Here is a 21,968-nt window from a genome sequence, read left to right on the forward strand (position 1 = left end):
TGTTGGTTCATGGTAAGTGATGAGTCGAGTACGATGCCGAGGTTCTTGCCGTGGTCTGAGGGGTAGGTGGGCTTCCGAGGGCGGTCGGCCACCAGGTGCTGTCCCATGCATAAGGGGTTGTACCGAGGACGAGGACTTCTGTATTTTCGGAGTTGAGCTTCAGGCAGCTGTTGGTCATCCAGACTGCGATGTCTTGCATTCCTTTCTGGAAGTTGAGTTTGGCAGTGGTGGGGTCTTTGGTGAGGGAGAGGATGAGCTGGGTGTTGTCGGCGTAGGAAACAATGTTGAGGCCATGTTGTCGGAGAATGGCTGCAAGGGGGGCATGTAGATGTTGAAGAGGGTGGGGCTCAGTGATGAACCTGGTGGGACTCCGCAGGTGATTTTCGTGGGGTCGGAGAGGAAGGGTGGGAGTCCGATTCTTTGGCTTCTTCTGGTGAGGAATGATCGGATCCAGTCCAGGGCTGTTCTTTGTATGCCTGCGTCGTGTAGTCTGGCGACTAGTGTGCGGTGGGAGACGGTGTTGAAGGCCGCTGATAGGTCGAGCAGGATGAAGGCTGCGGAGTGGCCTTGGTCCAGGAGGGTGCGGATGTCATATGTGGCGGCGAGTAGGGCGGTCTCTGTGCTGTGGTTGCTTCGTAATCCGGATTGGGACAGGTCGAGGACGGCGTTCTCTTCAATGAATCGTGTCAGTTTCCTGTTGACTGTTTTCTCTGCAACTTTGGCTGCAAAGGGGAGGAGCAAGATGGGCCGATAGTTCGTGAGGTCGGTGGGGTCAGCTGTGGGTTTCTTGAGCAGGGGTCTGACTTCTGCGCGCTTCCAGTCGTTTGGGAAGGTGCCTGTTTTGAAGGTGGTGTTGATGGTGCATTGTAGTTCGGGTGCAATGGCGGCCGCGGATCTGTGGTAGATGTGAGGGGGGCGGTGGGAACCCCCGAGTGGATGCTTCTCATAGTCGAGGCAGTGTGTTCGGCCGTGATCAGTGTCCAGTTAGAGATGGTGGGCTGGCTGGTGTTTCTGGGGGGCGAGGGGCCATCTATGGCGCCTGGTGGATGGTCGATGAAGTTGTCGTAGAGGTTTTTGATCTTGAGGTGGAAATAGGTTCCAAGTTTGTCGCAGAGGTCTTGGTATGGTGGGGATGTCTGTGGCTTCGCTGCGTAGGTTGGTGAATTCTTGAATGACACTGAAAAGTTCCTTGGAGTTGGTGGAGTTGACCAGGATTTTGTTGTGGATGAAGTTCCTCTTGGTGGCTCTGATCTGGTTGTGGTAGTCCATCATGGTGTCCTTGTAGGTGGTGTGGTTTTCCGTTGTGTTGGTGTTTCTCCAGTTCTTCTCCAGGCGTCTGCAGGTGCACCTGGCTTCTTGGAGAGCGGTGGTGAACCAGGCGGGTTTCCTGGGGTGTTGTCTGTCGGGGTTGCGTAGCGGGAAGAGCTCGTCTGCGCAGTTGGAGATCCAGGTTTGGAGTTTTCTGGCTGCGTCGTTTGCATCGGGTGCCCAGGTGTGGTTGTCTCGGGTGAGGGTGGAGTTAAGTTGCTCGTCGATAACCTTGTTCCAGTTCCTTCGTGGTGGGCATGGGGATGGTTTGGGTGCCTTGGGTTTGTTGATGGCAAAGTGTACGGAGTGGTGGTAGGTCTATGGCGGCTGCGTTATGTGGCTGAATTGGATGCTGTTTCCTGCCACGAAGATGGGTATAGTGGAGTTAGGGTCGCTGGGGTTATCGAGGTGGAAGTTCAGGTCTCCAATGAGTATGTAGTTTGTTGAGGCGATGGCGTGGGGTGCGATGAAGTCGGTGATGGTGGTGGCGAAGGGTGTTCGGGGGCCGGGGGGTCTGTAGAAAAGATGCAGCTCATTCCAAACCCCCACCTCGCATATCAACTGGGATTGTCTGGTAATACATGCACCTTAAGAAGCAAATCTAAACTACTTCACAAAATACCTTATTTGTAAAAATGTCCACCTTCTGAGAGAGTGCACCTAGGATGTGCATGGCCCTTCCTATCCAAATAAGACTTACTTCCTCATTGTAAGTCTTCATAGCCAGAGAGAAGGACCCCACTATTATATCTGCCTTCACATCTACCACTTTGTTTATGTGACTGCCTACAAATGTATTTACCTTTAAAAAGCCATAGGGGTATGCTGATTTTAACCACAAAAGTATATGCTTCTTAGTTGCCTCACTCAAATAGTTATGTCATTTCTCTTCCACTTGCAGACCTTGTGGACGTTCTTATCATACTGTCCTTTATTGCAATGCGCCCTGTCACTATTCCGAGCCCAGCAGCGCTATATCAAAAACTCAAAAAATAAAAATAAAGAGGTGCTTAAAGACAGACAAGCAAACCAATCCAAGTGTAGAGGGCTGCTGTTTCTGCAAGATGTTTTGTTGGTACCAACATGCAAGCGTATAACTAGAGTGAGGTAACGCTTCTGATAATGGCTGCAAAAATATGGATGAGGGCTATGTGTAAGTTAGACTCGCCTTAAGAAAACTTAAGATGGTTATTTTCTCTCAGTTTACTTTGGCATCACTGTCATGGCTCCCAGAGTAGAGGGCCTAATGCTTGGATAACCTTGTATGCTTGAGCCCTGTAGAAAGCTTTTAATAGAGATGATATTGAACTGCCTACATTAACCAACTGCGGACATCAATACCCAATCGCAGAGTGACTCTCTGCTCCTCCAAGTACTCCTTTTAATATCTGGCCATGGCCCTTCAATAAATGCCCTTGACTTCTAACTTTAGGTCTATGACCAGTGATGCTCAAACTTTATTCTTCTGATTAGACGAAAGAAGAGTCTGAGAAAAAACAAAATGTGCTTTCCAGCCCTTCAAGAGCTAGCCTTCCACTATACTTTCCAACGCCAGACCAGAACTGAAAACGAAGAGCATCAGACTAGGTGAAATGGTTGGGTCCCAGATTTCCTTGCCTTCTCTATCATTCAAGGCCACTTTGTAATGTAAATGGCTGCTATTGACTGTGTTTGTTTTTAGATGTTAACACTATCTGTATCCTTCCTTGTGATGCAGCACAGGTTAGTGCATCAGTACAGTCACAAGTGAAGGCTGTCATGGGCCTTCAACAGCACTTAGTACTAGCACAACCTCCTACAGAAAACTTTAGAGAACTATTTACACCAAAGTTGCACAGCTCTTCCAGCTCGGTGGTAAAATGCACACACCAGCACTTATAACAAAATAAGAAATCACATGAACGTTCAACAAAAATATACTAGACAGAACACCTCACACACATCCTATACTGTAGGTGAATATGAGTGAATCCACAACAGCACCCACCCATACCACAAAAACACACTACAGTGCACTTCTAAACAGTCACCTAACGCAGTCCAGACAAACCAGCAGATGGATATTATGGATTTGCACACCACCCAGTGCCTGTAGTTAATTCACAGACATACAATCCTGATGGGCAGTGTGCATGACAAATGAACCAGTCAAACCAGTAAGCATCTTGGCTATAGCTTCTTCACACCCAACTAATAATACATCTAACTATCAAAACAAGACATCAAATATCTTCCTAGTGCTTGCTACCTCCTGCAACTCATAAACAGCACCAAACTCCAGTCTGCGATGGGATCCTCCCTGTCAGCATATGGAGGTACCAAACACGATTGGCAACGCAAGGCAATACCAGTGGCAGAATGGGAACCACAAAAATGTCTAACCCAGAACATGATATGCTCACCCACACACTGACTGAGGTGGAGTGATTAGGGGATCTACCTTGGAGCGTATTGCCCATGGACAAGACGAAACCAAACATGGCTGAAATGGAGCCTGCTTGGAGAATGAAGATCACATATCTTGTATCTGACACTTGTTGAACAGCCAAATTGGCCAAGGCAGTGTGCTGAGTGTGTAAGTGCACACCAGCGTGGCGATGTCACCGGACCAGCATACATTTGAAACCAAACTATGGGGTCAGCTTCTGTGGAGAACATCAGGTGGCCCACCTCCCCAAAGCTCAGCTGTTCATGAATTTGCACATCATGGGTCCGATTCACTAAGGTAAACAGAGATGAAAGTCTAACTTTATGACTTTTGGTATTCACAAAGGGCATTTACGAGTAGTAAAGTTAGACTTTTGTATCAGTTTTGGTCTCAGGTAAACTTAAGACCAAAACTTAAGTTTAACTGAGACAAAAGTCTAACTTTACTACTCGTAAATGCCCTTTGTGAATACCGAAAGTCATAAAGTTAGACTTTCGTCTCAGTTTACCTCGGTGAATCGGGCACCATAATGGAATGGTAAATGAGCACCTCCTGTATAAGATGTGCGACAGCTGTTTTAAAAAGCATTGAATGTTTAGTTACATACTGTGAACATTTAGATTAGTAAATTTTATTCTTTTAAAGCTAATGTTTAAAAGTACATAGATTGGTTACATTGGACACGGGCCTAAATATGTCATCACTATTGATATATATATATATGTAGAGAGAGATTACTTGTGATCATTCAGCCTTCACTATTTTTGACATGGTTATAGTCAGGAGAGCTGTGTCTCCCTCATTGTTGGATAATGAGTCCATTTTGACCAGTGAGAATTCCAGCTGCTGCAGTTGTTATTGCATTGTGCATTGTTTGTAAGCCCTGTGTCTTTTCAACGTGGCTGCACAGTCTTATGTTGTAACAGAATACTTTTCTGTATGACATTGTTGTATAAACTGTGGTCATTATTATTTTATGTATAAACGATTTCAATTATTCCATACTTCATCAAACTGCACTTGCACTTAAGGACATAAATATTGATTCCTTTAGAAGAAATTTCATTAACCACAACCAACAGGTCAGGTGAAAGTTAGGGATTTGTACATGGTCTTCTTATAGAAAGGGTATCTGTTGCTCATTGTGTCCTGAACTCAGAGCGTACACATCCTTGACTGATGGGCAGTGCTTCCCACCTCAGATCTACCTGGGCTTCTGTGGACCCGGTACCTGTCTGCATAGCATCTCACATTCATTTGCACTAGGTAGAGTTGATGGTGGAATAGCATGATCTTCTGCTATAATGGCGTAGCCTAAGCAACGATAGATAACCAAGATGGCATCCATGCTTTTTGTTGAATGAGATTTTCATTCCAAAAGAGTCAAAGAAATGCTGTTCTTCCTCCTGTTTTATGACATACTTATTGATTTATTTAAGACACAGCGAAAGGAATATATGCATAGGAAGTCCAACATCCTTGGGACTCTTACTTTTATCCCTTTCTTTGTTTTTGTAGGTTTGTTGGTTCTTCATTTAGTTTTACTTTACTTATTGTTGAAATTTTATATAGCCTGAACAAGACCCACAAGGGTATCTGAGCACTTTACATAAGAACAGTTGGTACATATACAGCACTTTACAAAAGGACTGTTTAGATAGTAAGATTAGTTTAAACAAATGTGTCAAAAAAGAGGTTATTCAAACAGAGTATTATAACTTTGCCATGAAGATCTGTGATGCCTGTAGGTGGCCCTTTTTAACTTTTAACATGGCTACCACAATCTTTTTTTTTTATCATTCTTAAGTCAAATAGCATACATAGTACATGCATGGAATATGCAAGATGACAATATTGCAAAGCAGAACATCAATCAGGACTGTAGGGGCGCTAATATGGCCCATCAATTTAGTTAAAATCCATCATCTGCCCCCCCTACATACAAAAGCAGGGTCCCTCCATCTCCTAAACCATCCCTATCAGTACCCCCTGTAGGTCTGCAAGCCTCCCCCTATTTTCTCCCACTTCCTGGGGCGGCCCCGGCTTTGATAGGCCACCTTTTCTACCCTCAGGCATCAATCTAGATCTGTTTTCCAGTTGTTTAATCTGGGTGGATCTGCCGAGCCCCATGCTCTTGCTATGTTTCGTTTAGCTACCCCCGCTGCCAGAATTAACCAGATTCTCTGGTATTTGGACACATTTTCCTCCCCCATATCACTAGTAATAGCCACTTCACATCCATGGGGACCTCCAAGGCCAGTACCCAAGACATAACCTATGTGACTCCTCTACAATATATCTGTATATCTGGGCACTCCCAGAGAATGTGGAAAAACTTACCCTCCCCACCACATCCCCACAGACATGTTGACGCAGGCGACCTCCCAATGTTTGCTAGTCTGGTTCTTGAATAATAGGAGCGATAAAGAATTAGAAGCTGGACCAGGCAAAATCTCGCTTATATTGCCACCTCACGGGGCTTTGAATGGCCTCCTGCCAGTCATGATTGTCTAATCCACTGAGTTCCTCCATCCATGCCGCCTGGAACACCACTAATGGATCAGGTGAGTTATTTATCAATTTCCGATATATGATGGATATAGCCTTCTCGGGGATATGTTAGCTTAAGAGGCGATCCTCCAGAGGAGAAGCCTCCGACAATTGCTCCCCCTCTCCTACAGGTCGTTTTAGGGCATGCACCAACTGGAGATATCTGTACCTTTCTGTTTCTTGCAGCTCAAATTCCTGGCTAGGGATTTCAAATGCTATGTAGGCCTGATCACGCCAAATACCTCTCAGGTGTTCTATGCCCAACTGCTCTCACTTTGAGAAACCGCTCAATCCACCCACTCATGGAGCAAGTTGCTGTACGATAGTGGTATCATATTCGTAAGCCGTCTGTTCCACCTCAAGAATCCCATGGCCTCCCTCCATGCCCTCACTACTGTCCGTGTGTTCTGCTGTAACTCTTTCTCTCTCTTCTTCTGATAGAGGAGTGACTCAATACCTCTCCATCCCACTGCTTGCCTATCTACTCTATAGGCTGGTTCCTGGTGATCTGCAAAGACCCACTCGTTTACTATGAGCAGTTGAGTCACCCAGTGATGTCTGGGATCGCCGATCCGCCCTCATACACCCTTCGTTAAAGATTAGTGAGCACTATACACAGTGTTCCTTCCTGCCACAACAGTATATGGACTTCACTTTCAATCTTCCGAAAAAACTCTTTTGGAACTGTATATGGTGTATTTTGGAGCACATAAATCAACTGTGGGAGTACCATTATTTTGTATAGCGCCGCCTTATCCATAAGGGAGACCGGAAGTCTGCCCCAGTGTTTGACATCTCCTTTCAATCTCTTCAGGTGTGGCAGGAGATGTTTATAAAAATAAATCCTGGGGATCTCTAGCTATATTGATCCCCAGGTATTGAAAGCTGCCCGCAATCAGAGGCACCATACAGGCTCGGGAGAGTCTCACATTGTCTCCCGCAAGCGGGAAGACCAATGACTTTGAGCGGTTAATGCAGTACCTGCCAGAGAGGTCAAAGATATGCAGCACCCTGTCAATGGAGAGAGGAGGTTAGTCAGATACAGTATAATATCATCGACATATAATGATATACGCTGCTCCCAGTCTCCATCACGCCTCACTCCCTGCAGCAGCGGGTCCTGCGGGATCCAGGCAGCAAGTGGTTCAAGGACCAGGTCAAAGATCATGGGGAAGAGGGGGCAACCCTGCCTAGTACCCTTCATGGCCACTATAACAAACACAAGTTGAAAAGTGATGGCTGTAGTAAATTGTCAGTTTAGTTGTTATCAAGGACACCAGGGCACATCATGGTGGCCTCCGTGGATGGTGACTCAAGATGGAGTCTCCTTATTATTCCAGCAAACAGTCTGGATGCCCCACAAACAGCTATGAAGTGAGAAATGCCTTTTCTCTGTGGGCGGGCTCAGAGCGAGGTCACTTAAAGAAAGAGCATAGTTTTACATCTGGTGGAAGGAGATATGCAACGAGGCCAATGGACAGAGTAGGACCAGCTTTACATGCTCCTGGCAGATTTCACCGTTGGCGATGAGCCTAGGCTTAAGCACAAGCAGGAAACAGAAGAGCCAGGCAGCTGCCCAGTGGCTTCCAGGACACAGCAATGCTAAATGCACTTCATTGATTCGTTCTTCTAGCTTCTTTTTAGTCATCTGCAGTCATTTGGCTTGACTGGTACCTCGTGATCATATAGTTCTGTGTGAAATTTATTTTACATAAATACCTATTGCACTTGCTCGATGACTGCATTGCAACATTCTGTGCAGTCTTGTTGATGATGTTTAGCATTCTTATTTCTTCTTATGGTAGAATTCATTTTTGCATCATGTTTATAATAAATCCACATAAGTCTTCAGTTAAATCTCCAACCTTTTTTAGATGATCCTATGCATGAAAAACCAACTGGCACAAAATATTTCATTTTTTTACATTTCTTGAATATTACCTTTTATTATAGTTTCTCATTCTTTGGAAGCCATTTCAAATCCCCCAATGCATTCTACATATGTATTGCACTTCTTCAGGAGAAATTAATCTCTATGAGGAAGAGATGTTTTTAAACAAACATAAATCCGACAGTTTTTATTAATCTTTAAAGTATTTGTAATCTGTGGCTTCTTAGAATGAAATCTATATACAACCGCTTCGTCTTGCAGTTAGACAAATCTAATTTTCAATATTCACTTTAAATTGTATTCACCCTTCAGGTTTGTTGATCGCTGGCATGTGAGACGCCACCTCCAAAGAGTACTAGTAAACTCAGCGTTTGTCGAAATAATGGATAACAAATTTAAAATCCTGTTTACCTAACAACTGTTTTAACCACCAGCACATATACTCCCCCATCAATGGACATTAGAAAATTATGATTCCACACTATCATCAAACACGTAGCCGAATATAAAGACACAATGTTTTTTGTTTGCTTTATGCTCAACCGAGTACTATTCATCATTAAAGCCACCAAAATATATTACGATATTAAACTTTGCTGACCTGTCTCATTGCCAGTAACACTTTTGTCGCTGTTTAAAACATTGAAAATCCTTTTTGACTCCCATCTGAATGAAAACACCTGGGACCAGAACTACACAATTGACGTACTAGGATATTTTACCCAGGCTTTTCAAAACACTGGCAACTAATGAAACACTGAGATATGGATAACACCAACATTTATGCCCAGAAAAGTGAGGCGTGCTACAGAATATTGTGTTTCGGACTGGTACCTGATGATCGACATGCTTATATTCTACTGAAGGTTTTTAGAGTTCGCCTAGGCAGCGCTTCTGCTGTCTCTTCAAGACATGCTGTGTTCAGAATATCGGCTTGAAGCCCCTCCCAACTTTTCTATTGGCTCCCCTTACTGTCCTTGGTAAATACCAGCTTTTCATTGGTGAAATAGCTTACTAGACCCTACTTTTCAAATTTCGTAACCTCCCATATGGCATGCATCTGTTACATAGGCTCTTACGCTGCATTGTATTTATTTACACTTGAAACCACAATTTCTTTAGCTGTCCACGAGCAGTGCTCACGCTCAGCTGCTGCTCAATTATCTCCTCGGCTGCCTCCTCCTCCCACCTGCTTGTTATGTGAAGGAATACACCTTTTAACGACACTCGAGTAGCGCTCACACTCAGCTGCCACTCGCTCATCTCCTTGGCTGTACACTTGATGTTGCAGAAGTATTTTTGCAGACAGTATAATCATTTTGCTCTATAAGGTTTGCTTTACATTCACATTATTTGAAGGCTGCATGCCTTTTAACGACATTTCAGCAGCACTCATGCTCAGCTGCCGCTCAATCGTCTCTTCGGCTGCCTCCTCTTACCTCCTGCTTGTTATTGGAACGAACGGGCCTTTAAACATCACTCGAGCAGCGTTCGCGCTCAGCTGCCACTTGCTCGTCTCTTCGACTGCCTCCTCCTCCCCCTGCTTGCTATTTGAAGGAACATGCCTTTTGGTAAAACTCGAGCAGTGCTTGTTCTCAGCTGCTGCTTGCTTGTCTCCTCAGTTGCCTCCTCCTCCCTCCTGCTTGTTAATTGAAGGAACACGCCTTTTAACAATACACGAGTAGCGCTCGCTCTCAGCTGCCACTCGCTCATCTCCTCATCTGCATACTTGATGTTGCAGGAGTATTTTTGCAGGCAGTATAGTCATTTAGCTATATAAGGTTTGCTTTACTTTCACATTATTTGAAGGCTGTATGCCTTTTAATGACATTCGAGCAGTGCTCGTGCTCAGCTGAGACTCTCTCGTCTCTTCGGCTGCCTCCTTCTCCCCCCTGCTTGTTATTTGAAGGAACGCGCCTTTTAGCAACACTCGAGCAGCACTTGCACTCAGATGCCACTTGCTCATTTCTTCGTCTGCCTCCTCCTCCCCGCTTGTTATTTGATGAAATGCGTCTTCTAACAACACTCGAGCAGGGCTCGCGCTTAGCTGCAGCTCGCTCCTTTCTTTGGATGCCTCCGCCTCTCCCCTGCTTGTTATTTGAAGAACATAAATAAACAGGGAGTGGCGTATCTCCCAGCGGGGAGACCTCCCTCCCCCCACCACCCGTCCGTTGCATGTCATCATTCATTGTAATATGGCCAGTTTTAAGTGCGTTAAGGTAACCATGTTATTCCTGCTTACATTTCACATGCTTTACTTAACCTTGCATTTCCTATGAGTGTTTGCTTTTTACAGGATGTTGTTACTTTTTTTTATTTTCAGGCAGCATGTTATTCTTGTCTACCCTCCATCATAACTAAGTTCCCATTTTCTGGTTCTTCAGGGACACCAAGTCATATAAATGGTAATAGTATTATACAAAAATTATCACTCCACTGCAAATAAAAAAAAAAGTAAAAAACATTGTCATCTTCAACACCAAGGGCTTTAACTTTCAGAAATGCGAGACTGATTGCGTTGCAAATGCTTGTTTTGTCTAGCGAGGGTTTTCCTTTATTGTTGCAGCAATATTCTGGAGGCACTTGAGGACTTCCGAATTTCAATGAACTGCAATATAGGTTCTGGAAAGGGTCATCATTTCCTCAGTGCTGTCAAGAAGGAAGCAAATAAGTATGTGATGAGTCCTTCCCTTAACAATGTTCCCCTCTTCTTGGTCTTTTTTCCTCTGTGCCGCAGTCTTTCTCCTGAATCCTCCCAATAATCCCATATCTTCACACATTTCAGGGGGGTTAACTCTATGTGGAAATACCATTTTGCCAACAAGCTGTAGTTTCTCAATTCTCACTAAGTCGTAGATCTAGAGGGTGCCTTGTTCACACCACATTTAATTAAAAATCCCTTTCTAAATCCATACATACAAATAATTTAACCTATTTAGAGTCTGTTTAGGATGCTGATCTAGAGGCTAATTTATCACTCTGGAATTCATACTTAATATTAATATAAAAAAGTCTGTAATCTACAGCCCTCATGAGTAATATGTTAGAAAATTGCTAGGTCTTTTCTGCACCTGATGCTTTGTTCATTTCTGCACCTTCTGGTTTTTATTAGTTTATCCCAAAAGGATTAAAATATGTTCAAATGTTTAAATTGGATACAATGAAGCCTTCAACTGACTCATATGACTCTAGACACCTCTAGTAATTCAAGCCAACCTTCTTAGAACATCTGCCTATTGTCTTGTTTCCACTTAGATTTAAGCTTTTCCAGTGGTTTGGCCCTGAAGTCTGTATATTATGGAAATCAGCCTGGAATGAACATGTGATTTTACTACATTTACTTCAGTCAAGGAGTTCTCAGTATAGTCAAAACACTGTGAAGTTGAGCAGACACAGTGTGTCTTTAATGCTGATAGTTCTATCATTTTGGCATCCAAACCATACTCCTGGCCGATTTCACAAATGTTTTCCTGGACTATGCTCCATATAGTGCATAACTGTTTCTGTTCCAGTGAAGCAAACAATGTCAGTTTCTAGGGTTCTGAGAGAGAAATACTTTTTGAGCCTAATACAATTGTGGACAGCAGAATCTCAATATGTCTTGTCATGGTCACTGCACTCTATTCCCCCAGAACTTGGCATCTTGTGGACCTCTGCTGCATAAAGTCTGTGGCCCAGGTATATTAGATCTCCAATCACTCCTACCAGCTTGTTCGCCAAGTACTTGGCTGATAACTCAAGCCTCATTAACACATTGGCGTGCAGCCTGTCAGGTTAGCTGAAGCTCTGGCCTCATCTTCCCTGGTGGAGGATCACCCACCATAATTAGAGATCCTCACCTCCCTGGCAGGGAACTCTGACTTCTGTGCATTCACTAGTGAGGTGGACGCACAGAAGACAGACCAGTGTGCAGAGTGGACTCACAAAACCATAGTTTGTTTCAACCCAAGATAAAAAGAAATCAATGTCTATGAGTTTTGCATGGTGGCCCTAGACAGGCAAATATATTGAGGGCTACTGCCACTATGACCAGGAGGCCCAGTGGCAGATGGGTCCACTAGGTCAAGGTTAGCCGCATGTTGAGCCAGCTGAGTGTTTGCCTGTGAAAACCCTACCATCTCTACTATGGGGGACTTAGGTGGGCCATGAGGTTGACGGATGGGACATACGCAGATTAGTAACAGATGCCTCAAACATGTCAACCTCTAAATAAAGCCCTTCATTTTGTTCTCTTAAGTGAACCTGGCCTGTAATAGACACATTCACCCTTTTTTCTGCTGCTTAAGTAGCTCCACAAGGATTGTCTGTGTTAAGCGCAGCAGAAGTCATTGATTTTTATATTCTAACTTTCAGAAACGCAAGCCTGATTGCATTGCGAATGCTTGTTATGTCTAGCGGGGTTTTCCTTTATTGATACAGCATCTTTCTGGAGGCACTCAGATGACACCTGAATTTCAATGAACAGCAACATAGATTCTGGAAAGGGTCATCATTTCCTCAGTGCTGCCAAGAAGGAAGCAAATAAGTATGTTGTGAGTCCTGTCCTTAACAATTTGTCCCCTCTTTTATGGTCTTCTTTCCTATGTGCCACAGTCTTTCTCCTGAATCCTCCTAATAATCCCACATTTCAAGGTGGGGGAGGGGTTATAATCTATGTGAAAATACCAATTTGCCAACAAGCTATAGTTTTTCAATTCTCTCTCAAGTCGTAATTTTAGAGGGCGCCTTGTTTACACCACATTTCTTTAAAAATCTCTTCTGAATCCATACATACAAATAATTGAACCTATCTAGAGTCTGTTAAAGATACTGATCTAGAGGCTAATTTATCACTCTGGGAGTCATACTCAATATTGATATCAAAAAGTCTGAATTCTACAGTCCTCCCGAGTAATATGTTAGAAAATTGCTAGGTCTTTTCTGCACCTGATGCTTTGTTCATTTCTGCACCTTCTGGTTTTTATTAGTTTATCCCAAAAGGATTAAAATATGTTCAAATGTTTAAATTGGATACAATGAAGCTTTCAACTGACTCATATGACTCTAGACACCTCTAGTAATTCAAGCCAACCTTCTTAGAACATCTGCTTATTGTCTTGTTTCCACTTGGATTTAAGCTTTTCCAGTGGTTTGGCCCTGAAGTCTGTATATTATGGAAATCAGCCTGGAATGAATATGTGATTTTACTACATTTACTTCAGTCAAGGAGTTCTCAGTATAGTCAAAACACTGTGAAGTTGAGCAGACACAGTATGTCTTTAATGCTGATAGTTCTATCATTTTGGCATCCAAATCATACTCCTGGCCGATTTCACAAATGTTTTCCTGGACTATGCTCCATATAGTGCATACCTGTTTCTGTTCCAGTGAAGCAAACAATGTCAGTTTCTAGGGTTCTGAGAGAGAAATACTTTTTGAGTCTAATACAATTGTGGACAGCAGAATCCCAATATGTCTTGTCATGGTCATTGCACTCTATTCCCCCAGAACTTGGCATCTTGTGGACCTCTGCTGCATAAAGTCTGTGGCCCAGGTATATTAGATCTCCAATCACTCCTACCAGCTTGTTCGCCAAGTACTTGGCTGATAACTCAAGCCTCATTAACACATTGGCGTGCAGCCTGTCAGGTTAGCTGAAGCTCTGGCCTCATCTTCCCTGGTGGAGGATCACCCACCATAATTAGAGATCCTCACCTCCCTGGCAGGGAACTCTGACTTCTGTGCATTCGCTAGAGAGGTGGACGCACAGAAGACAGACCAGTGTGCAGAGTGGACTCACAAAACCATAGTTTGTTTCAACCCAAGATAAAAAAAAATCAATGTCTATGAGTTTTGCATGGTGGCCCTAGACAGGCAAATATATTGAGGGCTACTGCCACTATGACCAGGAGGCCCAGTGGCAGATGGGTCCACTAGGTCAAGGTTAGCCGCATGTTGAGCCAGCTGAGTGTTTGCCTGTGAAAACCCTACCATCTCTACTATGGGGGACTTAGGTGGGCCATGAGGTTGACGGATGGGACATACGCAGATTAGTAACAGATGCCTCAAACATGTCAACCTCTAAATAAAGCCCTTCATTTTGTTCTCTTAAGAGAAACTGGCCTGTAATAGACACATTCACCCTTTTTTCTGCTGCTTAAGTAGCTCCACAAGGATTGTCTGTGTTAAGCGCAGCAGAAGTCATTGATTTTTATATTCTAACTTTCAGAAATGCAAGCCTGATTGCATTGCGAATGCTTGTTATGTCTAGCGGGGTTTTCCTTTATTGATACAGCATCTTTCTGGAGGCACTCAGATGACACCTGAATTTCAATGAACAGCAACATAGATTCTGGAAAGGGTCATCATTTCCTCAGTGCTGCCAAGAAGGAAGCAAATAAGTATGTTGTGAGTCCTGTCCTTAACAATTTGTCCCCTCTTTTATGGTCTTCTTTCCTATGTGCCACAGTCTTTCTCCTGAATCCTCCTAATAATCCCACATTTCAAGGTGGGGGAGGGGTTATAATCTATGTGAAAATACCAATTTGCCAACAAGCTATAGTTTTTCAATTCTCTCTCAAGTCGTAATTTTAGAGGGCGCCTTGTTTACACCACATTTCTTTAAAAATCTCTTCTGAATCCATACATACAAATAATTGAACCTATCTAGAGTCTGTTAAAGATACTGATCTAGAGGCTAATTTATCACTCTGGGAGTCATACTCAATATTGATATCAAAAAGTCTGAATTCTACAGTCCTCCCGAGTTATATGTTAGAACATTGCTAGGTCTTATCTGCACCTGATACTTTGAACGTTTCTGCAGTAAGTAATAATGGTATCAAAAAGGGTAAACCACGTGCTCGTGTGTTAGGGCCAAATGTATCAATATTTGGAATAGTGATTACCTAATTGTGATTCTTTGCAAATATCCATTGGGAAATTGCTATTTCTGATGTATGAAACTAATAGAGTTTCATTTAGTGATTCCTAGTGAGTCACAAATCGACCTACCTCATGAATATTAATGAGGTACGTCCCAATTTGCGACCCATTAGGAATTGTTAAAATCACAGGGACTGTGGCCTGCTGGCATCAGCAGACCGTCATGTCTGTGACGGCTTCTAAATAAAGCAATCATTTTTTATTAAATGCTGCCTTTTTTCCTTAAACGAAAATGGGATGCGTTTAAAAAAGAAAAATTAAACGTTTTCGTTTAATTTTTTTAAGAGTAGGCAGTGATTTGTGGGACCACTGCCTGCTCTTAAAAAATATTTTCGCAGCCATTCAGCAAGGGGAAGGGGTCCCTGAGTACCCCCTTCCCGTTTACGAATGGGTTACCACCTACTTGAAGTAGGTGATAAAAAGCGAATGTTTAGCGACCGCATTTTAGTGGCTAAACATTCTTTTTTTTTTAATAATGCTTTTTATTAACAAAAAAAGGGGAACAAAACGGTCACTTCACATTTTTAGGTCATTAGGGTTACAGTGGTTCAGCCGTTGATCATAGGACAGTCCTGTAATGCCATATGTTACAAGAGAATAAAAGAAAACATGTTCATGATCATAATGTCAGTGGGATAACATTTCTTCAAGGGGCGAAGAGATTGGGGGCTCACAGATATTACCTCGATACACATTCCAGGGAGACCAGATCATCACCCAGCTCTTGGGGCAACCTCTCGAAACATATACTGTCTTCTCCTGCAGCATGCACCAGTCCATGTCCCTCTTCCATGCCCCAAGCTGTGGCGGTGCCTCCGCCCCCCACAGGCGGGCAATGTTACGTTTTACCACTGCAAGCCCCAGTGTTGCCCACTTTTTGCCCTTTGCCGGCAGGTCCGTGGGCTCCCAGATATTTAAGAGGCATCGTTTAACTTCGGGCTGTAACCTAACCCCCCACACCTCACTTATACAGTCATGTATCTTCGCCCAGTATGTTTGAACCCGTGGGCATTCCCATACTATGTGAAAAAAGATCCCCCTGTCCCCACACCGCCTCCGACAAAGCCCGTCTGCAGTCCTCCCCATCAACTCCAGTCTGGTGACTGAGACATACACCCGATGCAGTATTTTGAGTTGGATCAGGCGCAGTTTTGCCGAAATCGCCACTTCCTTAGGGGAGGAGAGTGCTTCCCTCCACTCCTCCTCGTCAATTTCCAGGCCGTCCGCCTCCCACCTCCCCTTGAGGGGCCCCAGTGGGTCCGGGGAGTGGTGTACGAGTTTTTTGTAGGTGAGGGATATTGCCCTCTCCGGCAAATGACCGTCTAGTAGTCTATCCTCTAGAGGGGAGGATTCCGGGAGTAGCGTCCCCGGTGGAATGTTGGATTGGAGAGAGTGTCGGACCTGCATATATCGGAAGTATTCCTTGTGTGCCAATTCGTGTGACTGTTGTAAGGTGGCGAAGGGCACCACACCTCCAGCCCCCCAAAGGTCCCCTATACGGGAAATACCGATCAGATCCCAACTGCGGAATCCCTTAGTGCGTCCCCAGAACCCGAGCTTCTCCGACACCCAGAGCGGGGTAGCCTTCGTCAATTTGTCAGCCCATCCCAGTTTGCGGTTTACAATATGCCACAGTTGGACCGAGTGTTTCGTAGGCCCCGTGAGATGAAGCTGTCCGTAACGCGAATAGAGTGCAGCCTCAAAATTCCCTCCGGGGAGGAGCCACCTGTCCATCCCGTACCCTGGGTCATCCCCACTACTGTACGTGCCCTGGTTGATGGCCGAGAGATGTGCCGCCCAGTAATATTTGCGGATGTCCGGTAGGGCAATGCCCCCATCGTACCACCCCAAGGTGAGTTTCGGGAGAGCCATACGTGGCGCGCCATTCCAGTGCAAGTCCCGCTGAGTGGCTTCAATGTCTGCAAAATATTTGTGTGGCACACGATCTGGGTAGTTCTGAAGCGCATATAGAAACCGCGGCAAGGCCATCATTTTAAATAGGGCCGCCCGCCCAAGCAACGTCAGCGGGAGCTTTTTCCATGTGGCCACATCCCTCTGGAACCTCTGTAGAGGCGGCCTGAGGTTTGCCTCAAAACGCTTTTTTTCATCCCCGGAGATGTATATTCCTAGGTATCTGAATCCCTCCGCGGCTATCTGGATCGGGCACCCACACGGGAGAGGAGGGGGGGCTCCGTGCAACACATAAAGCAGTGATTTTCCCCAGTTGATGCTATAGCCGGAGTTTTTACCAAAATTGGTAAGGATGTCTAATGCAACCCAGAGTGATTTTGCCGGTGAGGCCAAATAGAGCAGGACATCGTCCGCATACAGCGAAATCCTGTCCTCCTATCCCTCCGCCCATCGCAGCCCTCGGATCGAGGGATCTTGTCTTATCCAGGCCGCCAGCGGCTCGAGTCAGAGCGCAAACAGTAAGGGCGAGAGGGGGCAGCCCTGTCTCGTCCCTCTCCCGAGTGCAAAGACCTCGGAACCCTTGTTGTTGATTACCATTTGCTCCAGTGGGCTAAACATTCTTACATACCGCTGCGATGTGGTATTAGGAAGGGACGCCCTAAATACGCCCCTTCCTAATACTGAATCGGTATGTATTCACAATTTCATAATGCAATTCGGTAACATATTACTGAATCTCAATTTGGGAATGATAAATACCAAAATGCATTTCTCCGGTTGCAAACGGCCCGATTCTGCGAATCATACAGCCTGAAAAGGTGGAAGGAGTTGTGTGTGAGGTAAAACGCAAAGAAGCTGTAAAAGACGTCCATACCAGATTTTCAAGAGAATGTTTCAGATGTGGCGGAGTGGACATAAATAAGGCAAACGCAAGAGAATGCCCAGTTTGGAAAGTATATTGCAATGGGTGCGGGAAGAAAGGTCATTTTCCAAAGGTTGCATGAATAAAGTAAAGAAAGAGTAAAAGAAAAAGTGAGAGAGATTTCACAGGAGATTGTCTTTCCAATTAAGTACCGTAGCAATTATCGCCTTAGAAATGTTTTAAAAGTAGATGTGGCAGATCTGCTTATGAGATTTGACTCTAGCTTGCATCTAATCATTATTTCTAAAATCACTTATGACAATTTTTTTGAGAACAAAAACTAAGTTCTCAGCTTTGGATATTTGCCCTGCATGGTATGGTGGACAACAATAAAGATGTTGAGATAGTTCAATGCTCGCCTAGAACTGGGCTTTAAATACAACATTGGAAAAATGTATGTCACAAAAAAAGGTGATGATTTGATAGGTTAGCCACATCAGCAATTGTTGGGAGTGAGTTTGCACCTGAATGTTAATCCACAGGTTCAGATACAAGAGGTGGAGCTGCAGATTTTGTGCCAGAATATCCGCAATTATTTGCAAACGAGTAGGGTTGTATGAAGGGTTACAAACATAACATAAGGTTAAAAAGACGAGCTATACTTGTTGCAGCTAAAGTGAGGCACCTCCTGGTTAGCTTACAAGATAAAGGTGCCGATTAGGATCCTGGAGAAACCCGGTACGAACCGTCGGACGGAGGCTTTTCTCCGTCCGACTCGTACCCGGTTGTAAAACTTCACAAACATGCAAGTACGATTCGTACGGAAACACCATTTCCGTACGAGTCGTACAAAACACCGACCGACGAAAATATACATACGAATGTGATCCGGGAATGCTCCGACGTGACGTCGGGACGCATTCAGGCAGCGTTTCACGACCCAGGAAGTACGAATCGAACCGACAGCAGTCCGGACGGCAATATTTTGACGGCACCCAAAAAGTGCCGGAAGAGCGAAGTACGCCGCAAAACGAGCAGATTAGGGGGCCCGGTACGCGCAGTACCCCCCCCCAGACCCCGTGAGTACGCGCCGTACCCCCCCCAGACCCCGTGAGTATGCGCCGTACCCCCCCAGACCCCGTGAGTACGCGCCGAACCCCCCGTGTATGTACACCCGTGTACGTACGAGTCGTACCCCCACCCGTGTACGTACGAGTCGAACCCCCACCCGTGTATGTACACCCGTGTATGTATGAGTCGTACCCCCACCCGTGTACGTACGAGTTGTACCCCCACCCGTGTACGTACGAGTCGAACCCCCACCCGTGTATGTACACCCGTGTACGTACGAGTCGTACCCCCACCCGTGTATGTACACCCGTGTACGTATGAGTCGTACCCCCACCCGTGTATGTACACCCGTGTACATACGAGTCGTACCCCCACCCGTGTATGTACGGTGCGTACCCCCAGCGCGTAGGGTGTACATACATGGGGGGTTCGGCGCGTACTCACGGGGGCTGGGGGGGGTACGGCGCGTACTCACGGGGTCTGGGGGGGGTACGGCGCGTACTCACGGGGGCTGGGGGGGTACGGCGCGTACTCACAGGGGCTGGGGGGGTACGGCGCGTATGTGGGCACATGTCTCCATGGTTGCTATGGGAGTTTGGTGCGGACGGTGTTTTTTCCATACGGTTGTAACATCGGACGCACGGGATGGATCGTACTTGCGCGGTCGGACTTCACTTTTCACATTTGTACGGTAAATCGTCCGGGGACGTGTCAGACACATTTTCCGACCCGAGGACGTGTGGGGAATTATTCCCAATGCGATTCGTATGGACTTTTTCCCATGCGAATCGTACTTGGCAGTTTGTACGGCACTTGTACGATTCGTACGGTAAAAAGACCGGATACGAGTCGTACGGGGAAATTTTTTACAGGATCGTAATCGGCACCAAAGTTATGAAAAATTGTAGAAGTTGACGGACATGAGAGTAATAGAACTAGTAGAAGCCACTGAATGGTTGGCTCCCATAGTCGTAGCTAATAAGGCCAATGGATATATTCGACGAATGTTGACTTAAGGTCACTGAACTGTGAAGTTGTGGTAGATATATTTCCACTTCCTAATATTGATGAAATAATATCCACATTGGTTGGGGTGAAATATTTCACCACTCTGGACTTAACTGTAGCATATCATCAGGTGGAATAAGACTGCAGTTCTCAGGAACTTACCACATTCATAACACTTATGGGGGTGTATAAATTCAAAAGAATTCCTTTTTTCTGCTGCCTCAATTTGTCAATGGATTATGACGAAAGTACTGAAAAGTGTGAATGGTGTGTCGTGTTATTAGAATGATGTGTTGATATTTGGTAGTATTGTGGATGAACATGATGCTAGAGTGTAATAGGTTCTAGAAAAACATATGGAGGCAGGTTTGACTCCATAGAAAGAAAAGAGTAAGTTCGGAGTGCAGTTTAATTATTTAGAAAATTATGTTTCTCAAGAGGGAGTTACACCGAAAGCAGATCCTGATGAAGCCACAATGAAGTTAAAGAAAACTGGATCCAAGGAAGAGTTCAAAATTTATAAAGCATTTTGCTCATAAAACTGTACATTTAAGAGCACTACTTGGGGAAAAAGTAGAATTTATGTTGTATTAAATGTGCCAAAATGAGTTTGACACATTAAAATATGAGTTAAAGAATGTTCCCAATATACAAGCCTATGTGCCAGGTGAAGAAACATGATTATTACTGATGTTAGCTCAAAAGGCTTAGGTGCAGTTTTGATGTAAAGAGAAAAGGAAAATAGAGTTTGATTGCTTGTGAATCTAGATGCTTGCATGAATCTGAAGTGAATTATTTGATAATTGAAAGAGAGGCCATATTTAGGGCATTAAAAACATTTTGAAACCTAGTGTGGGGCATTATCTTTAAACTGTGCACTGATCATACGCCTCTAAAAGAGGTCTTCATAAGCAAAGCTTTGGACTTTATTTCAGCTAGGATTTGAAGATGGGTGATTGATTTGCAAGAGTTTATTTGTAAAGTTCAAAATATACCTGGTGCCAATAATTTGTTAGCAAATTGCTTATCCTGAGTGGTATTGGAAACAGCGCAAGATGATGTTCAGGGTGAATTTGTTGTGGAGTAAATCAATGCGTGTGAAGTAACTTCGCCAACAACGTCTGAAGAATTGTGAAAAAGTGAGGTAGAGAAAGATCCAGCATTGTTGGAAGTTATAGAAGAATCGCACTCTTATAAATTTAGTAAGGTCAATAAACATTGGTCTTTGCTAAAAGATGAGTTATCTGTTAATAGAGACATGTCATTCAGAGGAACTAGGTTGGTTCCTCCCCTAAGTCTAACTGGAGATGATTTGTAACTTAGAGTCATTTAGGTCATCTGGGCATTGTTAAGACAAAAGAGGATGAGAGCTAATTTTTGGTGGCCAGGGATAGATTTAGAAGGGAAGCAGACTGTATGGGAGTTTGTGGAATTTATGGGTAGTGACATGACTCTAATTCCCCGCCAGATGAAGCGGATTTGCAGGAACTTCCTAATCATCCTTGGTAAGAAGTTGCTTTTGATAATGCTGGATCATTAAAAGGAGATCATCAGGTGGGTAGAGGCTGTGTATGTACAAGACATTTCATCCTCAGGTGTTAACACATTTTTAGAAGATGTATTTAAGAGGGAGAACTTCCTAGAATAATTTTTTTCATACAATGGGCCACAATTTAGGGGCATATTATCAAGACAGGTGATAGAATTATCGCTGCTTTGGCGGCAGACAACTGCCGCTAAACCGGCAATAATGGGCTTGATAATATGCTCTATGGAATTCCAATTGAAGCTCAGGTTAGATGTCCTTCACATCTAACCTGGGCTTCATTTGGAATTCCATAGAGCATATTATCAAGCCCATTATCGCCATTTTAGCGGCAGTTATCGCCTGTCTTGATAATATGGCCCATAGTTTTTATGAAGTAATAGAATCGTTTGCATTATATGGCATTCATCACAGGAAAAGCTCAATATATCATCCCGAAACTAATGGGGCTGTAGAAAGGTTTAATAAA

At 44.3% G+C, this 21,968-nt stretch overlaps 1 long non-coding RNA gene across 1 annotated transcript in view; it reads left to right on the forward strand.

Moving 5' to 3' along the window:
- LOC146860730 (uncharacterized) overlaps positions 1-21,968 on the forward strand; it is a 140,790-nt gene that overhangs the window by 97,793 nt on the left and 21,029 nt on the right. The gene's annotated exons all lie outside the window — the stretch shown is intronic.

This window comes from Triturus cristatus, chromosome 3_1, assembly GCF_964204655.1.
Source record: "Triturus cristatus chromosome 3_1, aTriCri1.1, whole genome shotgun sequence".
Taxonomy (NCBI): Eukaryota; Metazoa; Chordata; class Amphibia; order Caudata; family Salamandridae; genus Triturus; species Triturus cristatus.